Source organism: Rhinolophus hipposideros (assembly GCF_964194185.1).
Source record: "Rhinolophus hipposideros genome assembly, chromosome: 13".
Classification (NCBI taxonomy): Eukaryota; Metazoa; Chordata; class Mammalia; order Chiroptera; family Rhinolophidae; genus Rhinolophus; species Rhinolophus hipposideros.
The window spans coordinates 4,173,927-4,196,404 of record NC_138059.1 but is presented as its reverse complement, the minus strand read 5'-3'; positions in this window follow the sequence as shown (position 1 = coordinate 4,196,404).

Here is a 22,478-nt window from a genome sequence, read left to right as displayed (position 1 = left end):
ACTGCCCCAAACTGATTTCTGCCTCCTCAGCTCAAGGGGACTGTTGTGCTTTACTTGGATAAAAGCTTATTTAGTATGTCATGTTTGAGAAATCATCCAAAGTAGAGGGAGGTCTGGATTAGTCATGGATGTAGCCATGAGATTTCCTTCTCTTACGAATTACAGCTGTCTTCCAATGCCTATAAACTATCTCCTCGTATATTTTTTCCCCTCGGTTTTGGAGTTGTTTACAGCTGGAGTTCTTTACAGTCTGGTGTCAGCTACTGTGTCAAAACCTCAATAAAGTTTTATTCTATGAGTTTCAATCAATGTTTCTGTTTTGTTTACTCAGGTTATAATTCTTGTATTGGTATCTCATATTTTTTCTTATAGCCATCTCCATTCTTTGGCAGTTTTTACTTGTATGTCTGGGAGCAAATTGGAAGTTTGACTTCTTATTGTGACAAGTTTTCTAAAGTTGTTTTTTTTTCTTTCTTTTTTCTTCCATAGTCTTAAAATTAGTAATAGTTCCAAATTTGGTACTTCCTCTGTAACTTAAATAGGTCAACTATTAATATGGGGAGCTATTCTCTTTAGGATTGGATCGCATAGGCATATTGTTAATGTCAAACAGAAGCTCAGAAGCATCACCCCTGACAGCTGAGGAGCCCGTGGGGCAGCAGACATCCTCTACCGTGCAGTTTGCTTGTGCTTTCTTTCCTTTGCTGTGTTTAATGAAGTCTAGTCATCCGTGCCCAAAATCAGGCAAAAATGGTTGCTGTCCACCGAGAACTCGCATTTACTTTCCTGCTTTTTTGCTTGTTGTCTTTCAGCCCCACCCTGCTCCCCTCCCCACTCCCCTCCACACACCAAGCGTGATCCCGGACCTAGCAGGAGGCAGCTACGAGTTAATTTGTCCTCCAGATAGTTCACCTCCCACTTTCCCTTGGATTGGGAGTTGTAAAATCGTCTTTACTCCTATTGTTATATCTTATTTTTTCCCATCCTGATTGAAATTGAGATGGGAAAAAGACACAGAGTGCTGGATTCATCGTCATTGAATGTAACCTTGGCATTCTATGCACGAACATGGATGGTCATCATCCAGCCTAGTTAAGATTGAGAATATCACCACGAAGTGAGTCCAAGGAATGAGGCTCACTCACTGGACAGCAGACACGCCACCGGTATCCATGAGGGCCATCGGGAGTGCTGGGTGTAAAGCTAGCACATACCTGTGCAGGAGGAAAGTGCCAGCAGGTAACTGCAGCCATTTATGTGAGGCCAGGTTGTAGTTCTGACAGGCCAATTATGACAAGTGACATATTTACAAGATATCAATCTGTCAGATAAATGGAGACGAAATTGGCTCTGGAATAATATCTTATAATTCTTTCTGTCATTTTCTTTGACCGATGTGCTTCATTTTGACCTTTTGTTCTTTGCACATTTCAGCTAGTGAGAGGCCCAGGAACCGGTAGGTGCATCTGTAGCCCAGGTCGAAGGGGAAATGACTCATGTTTACTGTCCAGTTGTAATCAGACTTGCTCAGGAATATCAAACTCATGACGTCCAGCCATGAGCCCAAAGTTACACAGCCCGATGGGGAAGGACATGCACATTTGATGACTTCTTCCTTTGACACTTCATTTTATCTTATTGTGTGTGTCATATTGTCTTCACTTCCCTCCACTGAAGTCATTAGCCCCATACCTTTGTCCCCTAATAGAACCATCCGAGAGCAGAGACAGATTTGTCTTCATCTCTTACTTAGAAACTTAGAGCAGTGGGAATCTATGGGGGATGGCGAAGGGTCCATGTGACAGATCACCTCACCGGTGCTGGACCAGAAAATTCCAGACTGATTGATTGTGATTATGTTTCTGGGAGGCTGAAACTCTCCCTAGATCAGGTATTAAATCTGAGTTTGGTGTCATGGGCTTTTAGTATAAGTGACGCCATTCTGGGCCCTGGTTTTCTCTTTCACACTGATTGTTTTGCATTTCTGAAAAAGCTCATCTTTTCCTGGCCTGTTGAACAGAGGTGCTTTGGATAAACTTTTGCACCCAGCCCATTTTAACTTTCACTGGAGATAAAATCTTAAATGAGTTATAATTAATATATCATCTTTTCTTCCTCCCCCAAATCTAATAAAAGGCATGTCTTTTCCTCAATAACTGGTGTAACAGCCACATTTTCCTTTTTTAATATCTATATATCTACAGCATGGCATTCATCATACATTTCTAATTAGCATCTAATTTCAGATTAATTTCCTCTTCCTTCCTTTGGGCTTTTCTAATGAGACAATAAGTTACGTTTGCAAAGGGCCCATGTTAACCATACTTGCTTGATTGTGGCACCTTGTGGGCAGTTCTCATATAATTGTCCTTTTAAAAATTATTATTTATTTGTTAGATATGGGGGGCTGCTCATTCTTCCTGCTAAATGTGTCACACAGTCTCACCAAAGGAAGCAAGCTCTTGTATACTTATCAGATTTCCCTGTGGAGCTTTTATAGAAGACTTGATAAAAAAAAAAGTTAACATTTGTAGAAGCCACTGGAATTAATGGCTAAGCCTCCTGGGAGTTACATATAATTGGGAGCTAAAGATCAGGGTTCAAGTCTATTTTACACCTGCTAACTCTGAACCACCAGGTGACTAGTCATTAGATTTTCCTGGCCTCGATTCCTCCTTCTGTTTTAGAAAAAAGAATGAAACCCACACATAGAACTATGTAAAGATCAGAAGTGACACTGAAATTGAAAAAAAAAGCTTTGTAAATTGTAAAGAGCTATACGCATAAGTGATCGTGGTGATTTTTTCCTGCAGTGTGAATAGTGCCACTGAAATAAAAGCAGTGACTGTGTCCACGTTTTGTTTCAATTCTAGGAATGCTTATTAAGTCCTTCCTATGTGCACAAGCTTGTAGTAGGTCCTTTCTATGTGCACATGCTTGTAGAAGCATGTAGGGGATGCAGGATTTAAACAAGTCAACCAAGCAAACTCTTGCCCGAGCTCACACGTGGGAGAGACAACACACACTGCTTCCTGCAATAAGCAGTTATTACGGGCCTATTTGGGGGCAGGTGCAGAGTAAATTTGGAGGATAGAAGTACAATGGCATGTTTCGTGGGATGTGTCCCCTCCATTGCCTATAAGGGGAGCTGAGTCAAAAGGAGAATTTAAGCAAGATGTTGCATTCTTCAGCGGCGCCTCTCCATCTGGACAACGCATCGGACAAAACTAGGAGCTTTGAAAGAAAATGATACCCAGGCTGCACTATGGACGAATTGTCGTTTTTGTATCTGGAGTCCTTAATGCTCTCCAGGTTATTCTAATATGCAAGGAAAGCTTGAGAACCATTGCTCTAAAACAGCTTGTAATGACCTGCCATTGCCATTCCCCCCCTCCCCCAGGACTTTGGAAATGGTGAATAATGTGTCTTTGGTTCACCCCCCTGACATGTCACCATGCCCCTACAGTCCCTTGTGATTAGGACTGGGGTGGGGTGAGGGCCGCTCTTTGACAGCTTGGGCTTCCTGGCTTTTTCTTCCTTTTGGTGACCACCTCTTCCCATACCATTCAAGAGAACCACTTTCGAAGAACTTTGTGTCCTCTGCGATTCCCCCTGGAGGGAGGACAACCTAAGAAGAGGCCGGTGAGGAAGAGAAAATGGACTGACCATGCTCTAGACGGTCTTAGCACAGAGAGAAGAGAGCAAGGGGTGAAACACGAGGTTTGCGGTAGTGTGATTTATAGGAAAATATATATTTGCTCATTCAGATGGCCAAAATTTATTTCTCATATGTACGTATTTGGTCTTCCTCCATGGGTCCTGGCCCTGCTCCCCAAACCCTTGGAATTTCCTAAGTGTTGAGAGTGATAAAGGTGTCTTTTGTTATCTTAATGAGGTGACTTTTGGAAAGCTAGGAAGGGTGGGGGCTGGTTGCCAGGGGAGCCCACCTTATGAGTAGAGGGTGGGAACTTTCAGTCCCACCACTACACCCCCCACCTCTGGGGAGGGGCAAAAAGGAATGGTGATGGAGTTCAATCACCAATCGTCAATGATTTATCACTCATGCCTATGTAAGGAAGCCTCCATAAAAACCCAAAGGACAGAGTTGGAAGAGTTTCTGGTTGGTGAGCACGTGGAGGTGCTGGGAGACAGCATGGGGGCTCCATGCCCTTTCCTCACACCCTACCCTACTTGTGTCCTCCATCCGGCTGTTCCTGAGTTAAAGCCTTTTTTAATGAACTGATAATCTAGTAAGTAAAATGTTTCTTTGAGTTCTGTGAGCCATTCTAGCACATGAATTGAATGTTGTCTTGTAGGACTGAACCCTTAATCTGTGGGATCTGATGCAATCTCCAAGTAGATAGTGTCAGAATTGAGTTGAATTATAGGGCACCCAGTTTGTGTCCTGAGAATTCCTTGTTGATGTGGGGAACAACCCTCCCCCCAACATTGGAATCGGGTCGGGGATCCAAAAAAGAGTGAAACTGAACTGAATGTGATTAATTATTGAAAACCATCCAAAAGGCTTGGACTGGAATGCCATATTATAGGATGGGTTTGTCTCAAGATGAAAATCAGATATTAGTATTAGGGTCATGAAGCCATTTGGATTAGTTCCTTCTGCAGGAATGGGCATACAAGAAAAGGAAATCAAAGTTAGGAGAAATGGAATGTCAGGAAGTGATTTTAACATATGCAAAAATTGGATTATGTCTATCACTTATTTTCTCTGAGAAATCCTTTTTTCTTTCTTGCATATAATGCAGTAATCAAAATTATAACAAAACCCCTTTCTGGCAGGGTTGATTTCAAGATTAAACTAGATAATAATGTACAAGAAATCACCTAGAATAATCTTTGGCATATAGTAAATACACACTGACTATCAGAGAGCCAATCTCTTTTCCTCTCTCCTCCCTTTCTGTCTTCTACCTCTAACCTCTCTTAAGCTCTCTTTTCTCCCTCCCTCATTTTCTCCTTCCCTTCCTCCCTCCCTCTCTACTTCCTTTCCTTCTGATATGCTTTTCTCTAACTTGGCTTTTTTTCATCTTATCTTCCTTTATCTACACATATACTCAAGAAAATCTATATATTGTTTTTTTAATATTTTGATGGTCAGTACCATAATTATATTTTTAAACTTTGATATGTTATTAATTTACTAAACAAAATTATCTTCTCACTGTACACCTTTTAACCTTTTTTCCAACTAATGTTAAATGGTTAAATCAATCAGATTATTTAAAAATAATTATATTTTAAAACTTTGATATGTTATTAATTTACTAAACAAAATTATATTCTCACTATACACCTTTTAACCTTTTTTTCAACTAATGTTAAATGGTCAAATCAATCAGATTATCTGTACATGTAGAAATGGCCTTTGAGAAAATATTTCACTTGAACGAAGAAGCTAAAAAAAGAGGGTAAATTACAAGTGGCCTTGAGTTTTTTTTATGCTTACATATTTTAATTATCAACCCTCTTTTACAAGGGCATTTTTAATTCTTCAATTTATTCAATCTAAGCATTCTTTAGATTTTAACACCAAAATTGGGTTGGAAGTTTCAGTGACTAATCAGGAAAGTTGGATTACTGTTGTGTACTAGAAAACAAAAACAATTTTAATCCAACTGCTAAAAGAAGTCATTAGGGGAGAGGATCTCCGATAGGATGAGATATATGTCATGAGCCATAGTGCAGTCTGAGTTCTTTCAATGAAGATAAATGGCTAACTCCATCATCTCAATGTGGAGTCTGTTTAACCAACACAGTGTCAGCTCTATGATTTGTGATGGTTTTACACAGGAAAAACTAACTGAGATATATCATGGCTGTCAAATCCTGGTATTCCTGTGGGCTTTCTGAACAGACAATTGTATCGCTTTCATTAGCTTTGTGTTATGGATAATGGATAATAAACCAGCTTATGGTACCCGAAGGGGATTCCTTGGACCCTCGAAAAGTCTTCAAACACACTGTACACACATTAAACTTTTCTTGCCCTTTGAAGATGCCTCTGAATCAAATAAAAATCGCTTTACTTTCAAAATCAAGAATCAATTTTCCAGAGTTCCCTGGTTGAAAAGGATACTTTTATCTGTGGTCTCATCTGATTCTTCAGGAATTTAATTCTCCATCTTTCAAAGTTTGGTGGGGAGTACTCTAGGATTCACTCGGGGCTCATTTTATACCCCAGATTGCTTCTCAGTGCTCCTCTTTCCTCCTCATTTCAGACTCTATATATGTAACCTTCTATTCTCTGTTTCTGAATTAACATGCCCTCATCTGCCCTTTGGGGTTTCTTTAGTCCAAGATCGTATTTCAGAGTAGGATGTAGTATCTTTATCTGTCTCTCTAACTGGCCCATATCAGAAGGCCAGTATTCATTTGACCATTCAGTCATTTTGGTTGTAAACAGTTATTTCATGCTTGCATTAATAAATGAGCTTTTTAATAAAGCACTTTCTAAATTTAAGACATTGTTCTTGGCCCCTGGGGTTTGTATATAAATGATATATACCCCTTTCTCTTCTGTAACTCACAAGCTTTTGGAGTTTTTGCCTCTTTGTGTAGCATACATATCAGTAAAGAAGAAAGAGGATAATGCAGTGTGTGTGTGTGTGTGTGTGTGTGTCTGTATATATATTGCATGTTTTGAAGCAAAAATTGATATAAGACCCAGTCTTATAGTAAAATAAGACTTATAGTAAAGTAGTAAAATAAGTAAATATAGTAAATAAGTAAATAAAGTAAAATATAGTAAATATAGTAAATGTAGTAAATAAGTAAATATAGTAAAAAGTAGTAAAATAAGTAAATATAGTAGTAAATAAGTAAATAAGTAAATATAGTAAAATAAGAATTATAGTAAAATAAGACTGGGTCTTTAACATAATATAATATAGTATAATATAATATAATATAACATAGCATAATATAATATATAATACTGGGTCGTATATTAATTTTTGCTCCAAAAGATGCATTAGAGCTGATGGTCCAGCTAGGTCTTATTTTCAGGGAAACATGGTAGTTTTCTCTCTTTCCTAATACTCCCATATATGAAAAGCTTACCTACAATGCTGCTGTAAAGAGGCAAGTTCATCGATTTTCAATTATCATAAAACTTAGGACTGAAAATAATTTCAGTAAGTCATTGGCTCAGCTTTCCACCTGTAAACAAGAAACATATGGGGGTGGCCTGTTAGCTCAGTTGGTTGGAGCGTGGTGCTAATAAAATCAAGGTTGCTGGTTCGATCCCCACATGGGCCACTGTGAGCTGTGCCCTCCTTAAAAAATAATAATAAAAAAATAAAAAAATAAAAATTAAAAAAAAATAAAAATACTGTTAAAAAAGAAACATATGAACACACACACACACACACACACGTACACACATACACACTCATGAGCACCACACACCTGAATCACTGAGGCATTAAGAGTTACATAACCTCTTCAAGTTCATAAAGCTACAAAGCAAAGCCTCCATTTGTGTAAGTATTCCCATTAAAGACAGTAGGGAACAAAAATCAGATTGTAAACTGGCTATAGCCATGTAACGAACAAGATTAATAGATAAGCTAAGATTATATTAGTGTTGTGAAATTTCAAATGATCCTTCTGGGCTACAATCAATTATCGAAGTGAAAGAAACCCTATTAACTCTTTAAGGCACACATTCAAATGTAACATTGTCCCTGCAGGTTAAGGGGTAGCATTATTAGGGACACACGTGTGACAAGGGTCAGAAGCATGGAGCAGACTAGTCTAATCTCCCATGGTCCCCCGAGGGGGTGTGCTTGGGCCAGCTCATCTGCGGAATATGCTGTGTGAGTTCTCTCTCTGGGGTGATCCCTACCTTCTCACAACACACCAACATGCCTTACAAGTAAATATGGGAGCAGCCTTACCAGGGCAGGCACACCCAGTCTTCTGGGAAGTTGAGCAGTCTGGCTGTAGGCTGCCTGACACCCTTCCAGTACCTGGAAGTCTTGGAACCAATGAGACTTTGCACGGTGGAAGGAAGCCACCCTTGCTAAGGGAAACTGCCTGAGCACAGTGCCATGGCTGAGGGTGCGGGGTGAGCCAAACAATCCAATCAGCTCCGGGGTCATGATTGGAAAAGCCTACTCCTTCCATCACAGGGAACTTCAGTTACGTGAGGAGTGACATAGAGAAAAGCACAAGTGGAGTTGATTCATTTCAGCAGTACCTTAATTGAGTAGTTCTGGTAGCCAAGTCCCTGCTTTGATATTATACATACATTTCCTCTTCTGTCTAGCAAGTCGGTGAATAATCCCGGCTTATATGAGATAGTCTTAGCCCTGCAAATCTCCAGCACTAGTTTGTAAATTAGAACAAGGACATGTCGGTGTCTTATTGTCAGTGCCCGTATGGTACCTGGTACACAGTAAGGGAGCACGCTCTACTTGCTGAATAAATGAACGTTAGGTTCTTCTCTACTCTTTGGCCCTTTCTTAAGTTGTACACTTTAATATAAATGCAACTCAAATTGCATCAACCAAAATTTTCCATAGCTATATTTTTGGACGTGTGTTTTCCAGCCTTACTACATTAATAAAATCCAGGTTCTATTCCATTGTATGACTGATTATGTTTAGATGATGAACGTGATGGTACTTCCAGGTTGCTTCTCATCTGAAAGTAGTCCATTCTCCTTCATAAGGAGTTCTGCATCAAGGATGTCTTTTTAAATGCTAGATAAAAAGTATATTTATGCAATTACTGCTGTAGAAAAATTGTCAAGCTTTCTTCTATTAATATAAAATTAGATACTAAAAGCCCCCGTATTTAAGACTTATGAGTTACAGATAACAACCCATTCAGTGATCGAGGCCCATTGCTTTCAGAAATTTAATTAAAAATAAGTGAACATCATGGGTTCCAACTCCTACCTCCATATTTTTTAAATATGACTTAATTAAATCACTAGGTCATCTTGGGAATTATATCATTTTAAAAACAACATAAAACTTGTCATCTACAAGCTTTTCCCCAACCTCAGCGAACTCCTCAAACAGCTCAATGCTTTATATGAATTGCTAGTTAACTCACCCAAAACAATCTGTAGGAGACAAGCAGAATATACCATGATTCTTCTTGTGATGTCCAGCTTGCAGCTACACTTCCGAGACCACGTAGAGAATGAGCAAATGTTATAGATGTTTCAAAAGCGCGATGCTAATTCCTCCATAGATTAATTGAAATGACGGTGATCCTAAGATTAGGGAAAAAAATTCACTCTCCTGATTCCACCACTAAATACAAAATAATTTCTCCTCTTTGGACCTCAATTTCTGTTTCCCAGGGGTAGTTACAGAATAGGCTAGTTGTTCTCAATCTTTTCTTCATTCAGAACTTATTTCTGTGTGCTCAGAATCAATATTCTGAAGCTGATATGTGCCAAACTGTGTTAACTAACAGCTTCTGTGGCCTTAGGACAGACATTCACATATTTACCTCAGATTTCTCTGATGTCTACAAAATAGCTCATGATTAAATCTGACAACCACTTAGCTAGGTGATCTGCAAAGACGTGTGGGGCTTGGTTTCCCTGGTTGTAAAAGAGGGGTAATGCATATACCACTACTTTCTTTGTAAGTTAATTTAAATAAAGCTTACAGAAATGCATATGAGAAAATAAAATATATGCCGTCATACAGTTAAGATTATTCTAAAACATCAGATCATTTTTTTCTGAATACTTTGGAGAGGTGATTGTCCAGATGCTGGCATACATGTGACATTTGTTTGATTTATTCATCCTTTTACTTGTCCGTTGATTCACGTATCCATCCACACACTCATGCACTAATGCGGCAGGTTAGGGCACTGTGGGTGGCACTGGGCATATTAGGGACACAGCGCAGTGAGGGACACACAAGACACCAAATAAAAGAATGGAGAAGACACGAAGTAACAAACAGAGGATTTTAATAACGGGCTAAATGGTGTTGCACAACCAGCAGAGATGCTCTGGAAAGGTCTCGGGGAAGTGGGGGTACCTAGTGTCTGGGGAGGGGCAGGAGGGTTCTGGGAAGAGGAGCCCGCTAAGAGAATTGGGAGGAATGAGTAGGTATTAGCCCAGAGAAGAAAGGTGGTTTTCTTATTTCTTCAGTTCTCTCTGGCAGTGCTCTTTTGCGATTATGGTTTTTTACAGTTTTGACAATCCTGAAAAAAATGTCTCATGGATTTTTTTTTTTTTTTTATGAACTGATTCATTGGTTGCCTAAAATAGCTCAACTGAGTGCTCTATTATAGGGAAAATATAACTTGAGTGAAAGAAGATAAGTTGATTTATGAGGACAAAAACTATACATGTATATTCCTCCAAATCTGCCTTCCTTATGGTTCCATTGTTTCAATGTATGTTGAATGATTAACTTCACCTCAGTACTCTATATTCCACCTTCTTCACTCACTTCTGCATTTACCAAGTATTTTTTTGAGTTTTTACAACATGCCAATTGCTATTCTTCCGTAAAGATGGACTGGAGACAGCAAATGAGAGAAAGGAGAAATCATAATGTAAATGTGGTTTGCAGCCCTGTTTAATTTACCCTCATGATCTCATTTGTTTTTCAAAAGCAAGTGTTTTATTAACATCATTTTACACGTGGTATGTTAAGTTTTATGTCACATAGCTTTAGGTATCCACATTCAGAGATAAACCCAGGAATGTTGTCCTCATATTTCAAGAAATAACTGTCAACTATAGTGGCTGGAGAAGACTTCTTGGATGAAATGGAAGTTTGTTGTCTGGAGCAGTTGTCTGGGGGTACTGTCAGGTGCATGCGAGAAGAACCAAACTTTCACAAAGGGAAATAATTACTCTGCAATGTGAGCAGTCACGAGAAATGCCTATTTTATGAGTTGCTGTTAGAAATGCATGTTTTATATCTAGGGGAGCATGACTTACACGATTTTGGCTTGACGAGCTGTATCAGTTAGATGAGTGACAAATAATGCAAACTGTGTAGGCTGCAAAGCCCCCAAATATTAGCCGAAGGACTTCACTCTCTCCTATAGGCAACAGGAAGCCACAGAAACTATTTGCCTTCAGAAGTCCGCCTCGAGCAAGCCCTCGGCATGGCCAGAGACGTGAAACTTCTGATGAGTGTTCCAATTTTCCAACTTTGAACTCATTTGTACGCACTGCATTGAAGTTCTCTTGGCCTTTTTCCCTGTATTTCTGTGAGCGGAATGCTCTGAATTTCTGTGGAGACGCTGGTGCTGGGGTGGGTGTTTAGAGGACTTTTCATGGTTATTGTTGCCATGGCAACTGCCTCCTTGCTATTCACTTGTTCCTCACATCTGTTGGTGTTTTGTTTATGACCATTGGAGAGACGCACCTCTGCATGAGGCTCGCAGGGAAAGCGGGGCTCTCACCACGCTCAGGGAAAGCAATATTTACACAACCCAGAGGAAAGCATTTGGCAGTATGCTTCCTACCTCTTTTCACACAAACTGGGATCTGCGGTCACTGGTACACGTCAACGGTTTGGGAGAAAAGATGCAAATGGAAAGAAAATGGGAAAACGGAAGGAACTAGTGACAGCTAGATAAGGAATTCCTGATCTGAGTTTGTGTAACTCTCTCAGTAGGATATCTGATGTGAAGTCTCTTTTATTCTTCAAAGCTATTCTATGCCAATGTTTATTGACGGGCATCTTCTGATATACAGTGCATTCAGAGCTGGTTTAAAAATCATGGAGGGGAATTAGGACTTGATAAAGATATAATCAGTAAGAAATTAGCCAGTTCTGATGTTGAACCCTCATAGAACAGAGGCCTAAAACAACGTTATCTAGCTCAGAAGGGTAAGATAATTATATCCCACCCAGGTCAAAGGCATTAGTTTTAGGGGAACAAAGGATGAAGGTGGATTCTCAGACAAGGACTTAGGGACCCTCAAGCTTTCCCATGGAAGATGAGACCCAGGGTAGAAAATGATTACCGTGATAAAACACATCACCAGCAGTCTTGGTAGGCCGTCAGCTATGAGAGGCTTCTGGAACTTATGAAAGGAGCATCCAGGTTTTCAGCAATGAATGTGTGGCACAGTACCGACTTTCTATCCCACTGGAAAACAGAATAGAAACTGGGATCGAGAAAGAAATACAGTGGCGCGGACTGACTACAAGTTTGGGGACTGAGAAGGTTGGAGATGCCCGATGCCGAGAAAGACAGTACGACCTTGTGTTTCCAGGCTCACTGTGCTGAAGTCCCAAGCGCTGTAGGAGCCGCAAATTGCTAGTGGAGAGGAGCGTCCCTTGTATGTAGTGCTGGAATTAGGAATGTCAGTTGGGTAAGAAGGGCTAGAAATGGAACTGTGTTTAAAACTAAGCTACATTAGTTGGTGTCACCCCACGGGACCTAGATGCAATGAGGGATATGCCTGCCATACGGCTTGGCCACCATCCAGTCATTTATCTGTGTCTCCAGCACATATAGTAGTGTCTGATGCCTAGTGAAAACACAGTTGGGGGAATGATCACTGCACTGATGGGGAGAAAGTGAGATAATGAAGGTGGGGCCCTACTAAATGTGCAAGCAGTAGAAATGAGGGGCTACATGTCAAGATGAAAAAAGAAATCTCTACCCATTTTCTGACAATGTTATTTCATCATTTTGTGGGGAGAGGTACAAAGAAATTGCTTGTAAGAGAGCTATTCTGAAAATCCCACGTGATGAGAGCATTATAATCACAGGCTGTACGTTAGAGACGTTGGGGTGAGCAGGGGATCAACATCATATGGAGATGGGTCGTGGCCAAGCAGTGTGGCAGGTAGGTATACCCATTGCATTTGAAACCCCACCTGTCTCTCTAGGGGGGTGCTGTTTCGTAGATTGGCTGAGAACAAGCTTGAGAAGCAGACTGGCTTAGCTCAAAGACCGATTCGGACAGTGGACTGCTGTGTGAACTTGGGAAAGTAATCTACGCCCCATATTGCAGCTTGCGTGGTTCTATAATGGACACAATATTAGTATATGATACCTAAGGTTATTATGAGAATAAATAATACTATAATACTACTTTTTTGTCTATATCTCTTTTAGTCCTCACAACAAAATTTGAAGTGGGTGGTGTTATTATCCATTTAAAAATAGGTTCGAAAGGATTCATGCAAGACCCCATAGTAAGCAAGAGATGGGATGCAGGCCCCAGTAATGGGGCTGCAGCGCCCATTATCGTAACTGCTTCTCAGTGTTTTCTCTTTGGAGATTCATACATGTGAAGTGGTGGGTAAGTTTACAGTCAGTGTCAGCTATTAATATTTCTGTAAATTTCCCCTATCCTATTGGTGATCAACTGTGTTCTAGCAAATAGTGAGGTTAAAAGATAGCTCTGCTGCTAACAGCGAGTACTAAATATACTGCCGTGTGCTCTGCTGAGATGGGCTTCCTCTGTCCTACGCCTCGCCTATGCCATCCACTTGTTCTACCTCACTTTATCATCTAGCACCCAGTATAGTGTCAGATCTTAAATAGTAACACAAATGTAAGCCACATGAATAACAGCAACAACAGAGACTTAGCTAACACTTCTGTTATAGGCTCTTGTACAATATGAGCTCATTTAATCCTCTCAAAGATCCTGGAAGTAGGTACTTGTAGTATCCACAGTTTACAAATAGAAACCTGGGGCACAGATAGGATAAGTGAATTGCCCAAGGGCACTCAGCTAGTGCCGAGACACAGCAGTGTGGATCACAGTGCAGACTCCTCATCATTACCTGGGATCTAGAAGAATCTGAGCTCCAGACAGACCAATCACCATGCCCAAGGGTGCAGCAAGCTAGGGTGCACCAGTTAGTGGGTGTGTTTAAAAGGGGTGCCTGCTGTTTACTAAATGAAGGAGCTGGATTCATTAATCATCTCAATGGGGCCCATTGTCCTGACCTGCAAATGCAGATGAGAGTGACACCGTTGTCCATTTGCTCTGTTATCCCTACATCAGACGCCCTGTGAGCTCAGACGGTGGGCCATGCCCAGTGCGGTCAATGGGCTGCCGGGAGTCAGGTGCAGCCCCTGCCCACTCATTTCACAGACACGCCAGGTGATACAGGTTCAGTGGGAACCGTGGGTGGCTGTGCACAGGCTGCTCTGGGAGATACAGCAGGCGATGGGATCAGATTTAGGGATTTAGGAAGGGCCAACCTGAAGAAGGAATTTTGACAGGAATCTTCCAGAATGCAATCTTTGTGTGCAAATGAAAGAAGGACACATGTTAAACTTAACTTCAGGAAAACAAGTGAAACTTCTCTATAAATGTACAGAATTGCAATTGCCAGACAGTGTTTTCTGGGCTGAATACAGTGAGGAGGTAATAAAATGCAAAGATTGGGACATCCATCCTACTGCCACTTTTAAATTAGTTAAATAATTACCCTGGAAAATAATCTGTTTCAATGGGTTTATTTTATTATTGAAATAATACGGTTGCTTAATGCAATTGCTGCAACCAGGCCATGTAACTCACTCTGATTCCTAATTCAATTGAGCATAACTTCTTTTTTGTACAGGGATATGTCTGTAGGCTTAAAAAACTTCTCTGTTCTATCTTTTACCTCCTAGGTCCTTCTTAATAGATTTGATTATTGCTGTTTTAATGCAAGGGAGTAATACCAGATCTGTGCCATACATGCATAATGGATTGGAGGAGGCTAGGTTTTAGGGCAGAAGACCAGGTAGAGACATTGAGCAATCTCAACGTGAGGGAAAGGGGGCATGGAGGGAGGAAAAGTGGAAGCCGAGAGCAGGGCACATTGTATGCATGCTCAACGGAAATCATGGACTTGAGAGCCATGAGACGGACAAACAGTCGCAAAGAATAAGGGAGAACCTAGGATGGCTCTTAGAATTAGAAATTTAGTAACTGTACCAAATTATATTTTTCTTTTTAATTTCTAATTTTCTTCCTATAAACTCTATGGACTTTTATTGTCACCTCTTGTAGCATATGTAACTTTTCTCACACACACACACACACACACACACACACACACACACACACACACAATTTCACCCACAAACACACATACACAATGTATGTGTCGCTTTACACCACAAAGTAAAGGCTTATTTTGAATTTTACACTGAATTTTACACATCGCCCCAAAACTTAGGTCCAACGGGGCTCCTTGCAAAAAAAGACATGGAACTCACTTTTCTTCAGCATTGTCCACGATGCTCAGTATTATTCATCCACTATTTTGCTTTATCATCACAACAGTTCTAACACGTGCAATAATCCCCCTGTTTTGTAAGTGGAGTCATTTATAAGAGTAATCATTAGATACCTTTCCCAAGGTCACAGATAATAATAGTAGAGAAAGGATTTGACCTTACAATTGTCTGAGTTCAAATACCCTATCCTCTACGTCTCTAGCATGAGGTTTTCCCTTGCTTCCCAGAATATCGTGTGTGTTAAAAATATATGCATGAAAAAAAGACTACACGGAACTCACAACTGGGAGTCCTCAGTTTACGCTATGTGCATAATGCATTGTGGGTCACATTCCATGGTTTTAAAAATCTGTCATACTCTTCTCCATCTTTAGAGAATACACAAGAATTGAACCCCATATGTGTTTTCTACTTCTGTTCACTGCAGTTCTCTGTCATGTAATCTCATCTCCCATAGTTTGAACAGAGACGCAAGTGACGTTTTCCCATTTATTTCTCATTCTTTTCTTAAAGGCTGTACTCTCCCCGTGGTTATATAGTCCCTCTGGGGAGGGTCTCAATGCAAAGATTAGGACATCCATCCTAATTACCTTGGAAATCTCATGTATAATAACAATACTAGGATAGTGTATGACACAGTCCAATGATGTAGCCCAAATCTTACTACAAGTTTCTATGTAGTAGCCTATAAGTTTATTGTTTTAGATCTGAAAGTTCTTCCTAAGAGAAATATGGCTCATGTACAAATGTACATGATATTTATGGAGCTGAATAAATGAACACAAATTGGATACGTATTGAATATGTTGACCTTTAAATGACAAAGCAAGACCACATAGTCGCTAAAACAGACAAGGACAAGAACATTACCTAAAAGGGTTGCAAAGCCACCATCCATCAAATGGCACATGCCAGGGAATATATAGATCCTCCCAGAAAAAAACAATGGACAGTTCTCAATAAAACTCCATCTGGTTTGCTGGAACTTATTCTAGGTCATTTGTATTCATCCCATCTCGAAGCTACTAAACTTGATAAGGCCTGCGCTGGAGCCTCACAGAGGGATTTGCAGGCTGTGGGGAAGGGCCTCTGTGTAGATGCTGATCGCCACAAAGTGTGTAAGGATTCCCCTTAAACTATTGCTCTGTTTACTGATGTTCCCGTCTGTCTGTTTCTCATTGAAAACAGTTTCTTACGTCTGTTACAACCAGGACAAATGAGATTTTTTTTTTTTTTTGAAACATTGCTCCTTCAACACTAGACTCAGAAATTCCTCTTCGAGTACAGGTTGATTGCAGAGAACTCGGACATGTTTGCTAAATTCCATGGAGCCAGACACGAGAGAAATTCCAGTTCCTGCCTCCCATCTCAGAGAGGCTCACCAAGTCTTATAAAGTTGAAAGTTTTTCTTGTAAGTCACTTTGAACACTAAAGCAAATTTCCATGACAATCTCCGTTGTACATTGACTTGAATTTTCTTGAACAAATGCTTGAATGCTTTCTGTGCAGAAGTATTTCAGGATTTACAGCAGGTCTGCAGAACGTATTCCTCTTGCATAATTGAGACTTTATGCCCGTTGAGAACAAACATGAAATGTAGATTTGTTTTCCAAGTATAGATTTATAGTAACTTGATATGTAAGTTTATAGAATTGCTAGAGGGCAAAGAGTAGAGTTTCATGCCATCTTAAGACGTTTTAAATTCTAGTTTAGCCACTTTCTGCTTATGTGAGTCTAAGAACACTATGGAAAGTCTACAAATCAGATTTTGTCTAAGATGCCTTCCGACTATGGCATTCCATGATACAATAAAGAAGGCAATCAGTGTTTACAAAAAGTATTTAAGTATTCAACTATGTGTCTAACATTATAGAAACAGACATATAGTAAACACTTGGATTTTTTTAAAATTATATTTTAGTTTTAAATTTATTTCAGCTGGGGTACAGATGTGTGCATATATGTCTTTGAAACACCAATCCTTGAGATCACAGAAGTATAGTGTGGTATAGTGTAAGAATGAGTTTTGGATACAAGCTAGAAAGAATATGAATTCTGCATCCTTAATTTAGTATCTGTGTGAGCTCAGGAAAGTTACTTAAATACTTTTGGGCCTGTCTTTTCTGATTTGCAAAGAGGTGGCACTAAGAACCGTCTTACTTGGCTGCTGTGAAGACCAACGTCTGTGGGCTCCCTGACACCAGCGTGTCCGCTCTGCTTGCTGATGGAACCTCCTGAACCCAGCACAAGATAGGAATTCAAATATTGATGAATCTGTAGAATGGTTACATGAGGCAACACAGAGGTACCAGCGGGCACCTGGTAGTCTTTGCAAATACTAGTTTCTCCCTATGACCCAAAGGGAAGGTTTTCAGAAAGGATCTTAAGCAATGAACTTTCTTATAAATCAGGGTAAATAGAGCTGTCTTTTTCCATACACTAAAATGACATGGATTACCTAGCCAAACCAGCCAGTTTTATAATTTGTGTTCATCTAAACCATCTGTTTGTCATACAAACCCTCTCAATTGCGAACACACTTTTTCCTATTCTTATTACCCTTGCCTGGTTAGCTTTTTTACCATAGCACTTATTGTTTTCTATAATACAAATAATTCTCTCTCTCTCTCTCTCCATCTCTCTCTTTCTCTCTTTCACTCGCTAGACTATATGAAGGCAGGGCATTGTGCTTTTATATATTTTTCTACTGCACGATTCCCACAAACTAGAATACAGTAGGTGCTCAATATTTCACTGAGAGAAACATTTAGACAAAGAACATCAGTATTACTTAAAATGACCATTTCAAATCTGTTCACATTTCTTTTCCATCACACTTTTCCCATCATAGGATTGTCACTGGCTTCACCCAATGCCGAGGGGAGGTGTTGCTGATGGGCTGACTACTGCTTTTTCCTTCAGGATGAGACCCCAGGTCCTTCACACCTGACAGTGCTCTCGGCAGCCCCTTCCCACTCATGAGGCTCCCCACTTAAGATGGAAACTCGCAGCAGCTCCCCAAACCCTACTCTCCATTCTTCTTTTATGCGTTGTTTGCTCCTTCTGTTTGTGTTACTCCTGATTTTTATTTCTTAAAAGTTAGGTTATTAGCTCAAGTGTACATAATCTAAAGCTATACATATAGTTTAGGCTTATGGAGCCTAAGCTTTCAGATCCCCTAGCGCAAGGTCACGAAAGGACAGTATGAAGGAAACTTGCGGGGCAGCTATTATTAGGTCACCACCTGACTTTAAGACGTAGGGGGAATGAAAGAAGGAAAGAAAGAAGAGGAGGGAAGAAAAAGGTGGAAAAAGAAAAAGAGAAATGAAAATAGTAGATGTTAGCAGTAGTAGGAAAATATTCACTGGAATAATGTTTATCTCTAGCACTATGTATGAAAAATAAAATTTTAAAGACTATTCTGGTTTTATAGGAAAATTAACTTTCAGAACTATAGCCATAAGTGTAAAATTTGTCTGCATACCTATGAGAGTCAAACACACAGATAATTTCATTTTCTGTGTTTAAAACTGTTGAGAGAAACAATAGTTTGTTCTCCAGCTAAAGGTCTAGCACGGCCTAATTCATAGCCCCTTTGGATGATGTTTTCTGATTTACCGAATAGTTAAACATACTTTCTGTGCTTAGCCTAAGTTCTCCTAAAGGAGATATGCATAAGTGACCTTGACCTCATTTGAAAGAGGGGGACACTGAAGTTCAGGGAGGTCAAGTAAACTTGTAGATATTAGTAGTTAAACTAGAGAAAAACTCACATATATTTCTTTCCATCTTTTCCTATATTCCATGAATTTATCTCTCAATAATTTTTTCCCCATTAGGTTTAAACTATAAGTTCATTATATGCTTACAAGGATTTACTAAGTAGAATTTGGAAGAATGGATTATGCTGTTAAACTTTCTGTTGCATTTTCTAATTGTATTAATATGTGTTGGATAGGAGGGAGAGATGTGTGAATATTCAAAAAGGAAAGAAAATGATATTGTGAAGCTAAATATGCAACTGGGGATTTGCTCAGTTTCAATCTTCAGCACTGGAGTTGATGTCAATACATTCTGCTTCAAATTAACTCAACTCATGCACAGTTGCTGAAAGAATGAGTTGCACTGCTGGATTTAATGGAGAAATAACGATTTGCATTTGCGGTGGCAATTTTGAAATCAAATATGAAAAGAGACTGTTTGTATTTTGCAGTTTTGCCCCAGTGTGGGGCCATAGGTCATCATAATTTGTTCTTTGTGCTCTGCTGGTTTCATCAGCATTCAACAATAGCAGCAACTAACTTCTTTGAGCATCATTTCTCATTTGTTTTGACACAAGCATTTGGATTTTTACAATGCCGTGTTCTCTCGGGTTCTTTGGAAGGGCACATTCTGAGCATCTAATATGTTTTACCAACTGTACATCCAACGATGAAAACATGCGTGAGGGATGGCCTCTGCCCTGAAGGTGATGAGACCACAGGTAAAGGCTATGATGAGGTATGAAAGGAGTAGTAGAGATGAGCAGGGTGGTGAGCCTAATTATCACTGGGCCAGGCACAAGCACGTAGTAAGTCCTTGAAATCTGTCAGGAAGAACAAAAAATACCTCTTTAACATAGGTATTTTCATCTTGTGCAGAAATAACAGAATCAGCAGGAAACTGGAACTTGGAGAGGTTAAATTAGACAGCCCAGGTCACAGATTGTTCCTACTTGGCAGAGATGGGTCATGAGCTATAATTGTCTAGTCGCCGTGTATGTGTCACCCCTGAGAAACTGAGGACACAACACGTCTCTATGTTGTAGTCCATTATTTACCAGGCATTTAGAACACTGTCCATTACACCGTGAGCTTGTATTAATATCTGTGCCATAAATGAATGGATGAATATGTCGATAGCTTCCCTAGATAGTACCCTGCAAAGCCATGTTGGCCTTCTTAAGGCCTCCTGGACACCCCTTTGCACCTTCTTGCCAGTGCCCCAATCAGAGGCAGGAAACCAACCACTTCCTCTTATGCCGTTTCCCCCTGGGCCCTATTCTGCTGCAGGGGGATTAAGCTTACTTACATCTAGAGGGTAGTAATATTCACTAAATTCAGCAAGTATTTATTGATTACAATATTCTGAGGACCGTGACGGGCAATGTGAACATAACAGAAGTTGCTGATTTATCGGCTGAGAAGGATGAACTATGGAAGCACCTCAGTAAAATGACACTTGTGCTGGAAACAATGGTCAGCATCCTTAAGATGAGGAGACAGAAAGAATCTGAAAGGAGGAAGCCCGACCAGTCATCAGAATCCCTTCTGATATTTTCAGTTCACTATGCCTTGCTCTTTTGGCTTGTCTTTACACTGTATCTAGCTTTTTTCAATTTCTGAACAAAGGTTTCTGCCTCTTGAGTGAGTCTTAAATTCCCTTTTTCTTTCCCAAATTTGCCTTGATTTGCCTACCTGGTTCCGAACATTGGGATGTGCTATTCCAGCACTCTAGTGACCTAAACACAAAATGGACCTAAACCTAAACCCAAACACAATGAATTCCCGTATCCATTATACATATACATTATATATCTCGTATACATCCCCAATAATCGTCAGTGTTTTGTCGATTTTGCTTTATCTATCCCTTCCCCACTCCCTTGCTCCACAGAATATCTTAAAAGCAAGTCATACACATAATATTTCAATTGTGAATAGCACTGTGTGTATCACGATCAAACAGGAACTTTTCCCCCTTCTGTTTTATCATTTGCTCATCTCAGATTTTTGGTACGTGTCCTTGGAAACCAAAGAAGCCTATATCAGCTCACAATTGGCAGTTCTCAGAAGCACTTCTTCTGATTCATTGTCTTTGGAGTAAGTCCTCTCTTTCTTTTGGGTGAGATTTTTCATACAAGGTTGACTTCAGTCTCTCATAGAAATCCTTTGTTGGGTTGACCATTTTTCCTGTGTTTCCTCGTCTTTGGCTGAATGCTTGAAAACATGTATTTCACACCCTTAAACTGGGAATTCTGTGTCATAAGAATTTAATGGAGTGGCCTATCAATTAGGGCTTTTGTGGTTAGAAACCTAACAGGAAAGAGGTAAGCTAATGGTTTCTTGAAAGTGGCATTGGGTGAATGAAATCTTGTCATCAATTGCAATCTGCTGAACATTTACATGTAATAAAGATGCCACTTTTATCTGGTGGGTGGAGCCAAGCTGTAAGGGTTATCCTGAGGGGGGGGGGATTTGAAAGAAAACATTGAAGACTGATGTCTAGGCAGTGGTTTTGACCCATAGCAAGCAAGTGGCAATCTGATGTGGCATCAATATTAGATGGTGACAAATAACACTGACATTTTGTCAGGAGCCACGTCATGGCTCAGACCTGGCACCTTGGCAGAGATGAGTGCCAGTGTTTGGTGACAAATGGCTTGGATCTGACAGTGTGCTTCACTGCATGCACTTTCATCCATCAAAGAGATATTTTTTAAAAACCACAGAACACAAACACTCAACACTCAAAAGAGATATTTTTTAAAAACCACAGAACACAAACACTCAACACTCAAAACTGGGTGACAGAAGATTGAAGCCGAGAAAAAGCAAATCAGAGGCAGCAGCAATGAAAGAACCTGAATTGCAAAGCAGTGACTCTCGTTTTATTGTAAGATGCCCATTTTCCACCATTCTCACACTCCATATTTCGGAAGTCTGTTTTGCTAACCCTTTGCTTAAAATCACAAAAATAAGGAGTATGGGGAGAGTGAGTGGTTGAAGTGACATAAACCCAAAACCTGATCATCAGAGGCTTACATGTGACCTAGACATTTTTTGTACGCGTATATACAGCAGGTCCCCAGATAATACCATTTTATTCCATGTCATTTCATTAGAGTGTTGCTGTAGGAACGTAACTCTTGTTTATATCAATTAGCCTAGGTAAAATTGGTCTCATTATATGTCCTTTTGCTTAAAGTTGCATAATCTATTGCCGATGTTAAGTGAGGATTTACATATATTACATACATATGTAAATATATAACATAAAATATATATTGTATATGCATATATAAAATTACATATAAATAACTATATAAATGTTGTATAACTATATATCTAAAATATATGAAGATCTCATACAACTCAATAGCAAAAAGATAACGAATTTGATTTAAACATGGGCAGAGGAACTGAACTGACATTTTTCCAAAGGAGATACAAATAGCCAATAGGCATGTGGAAAGGGGCTCACTATAATCAATCATTAGG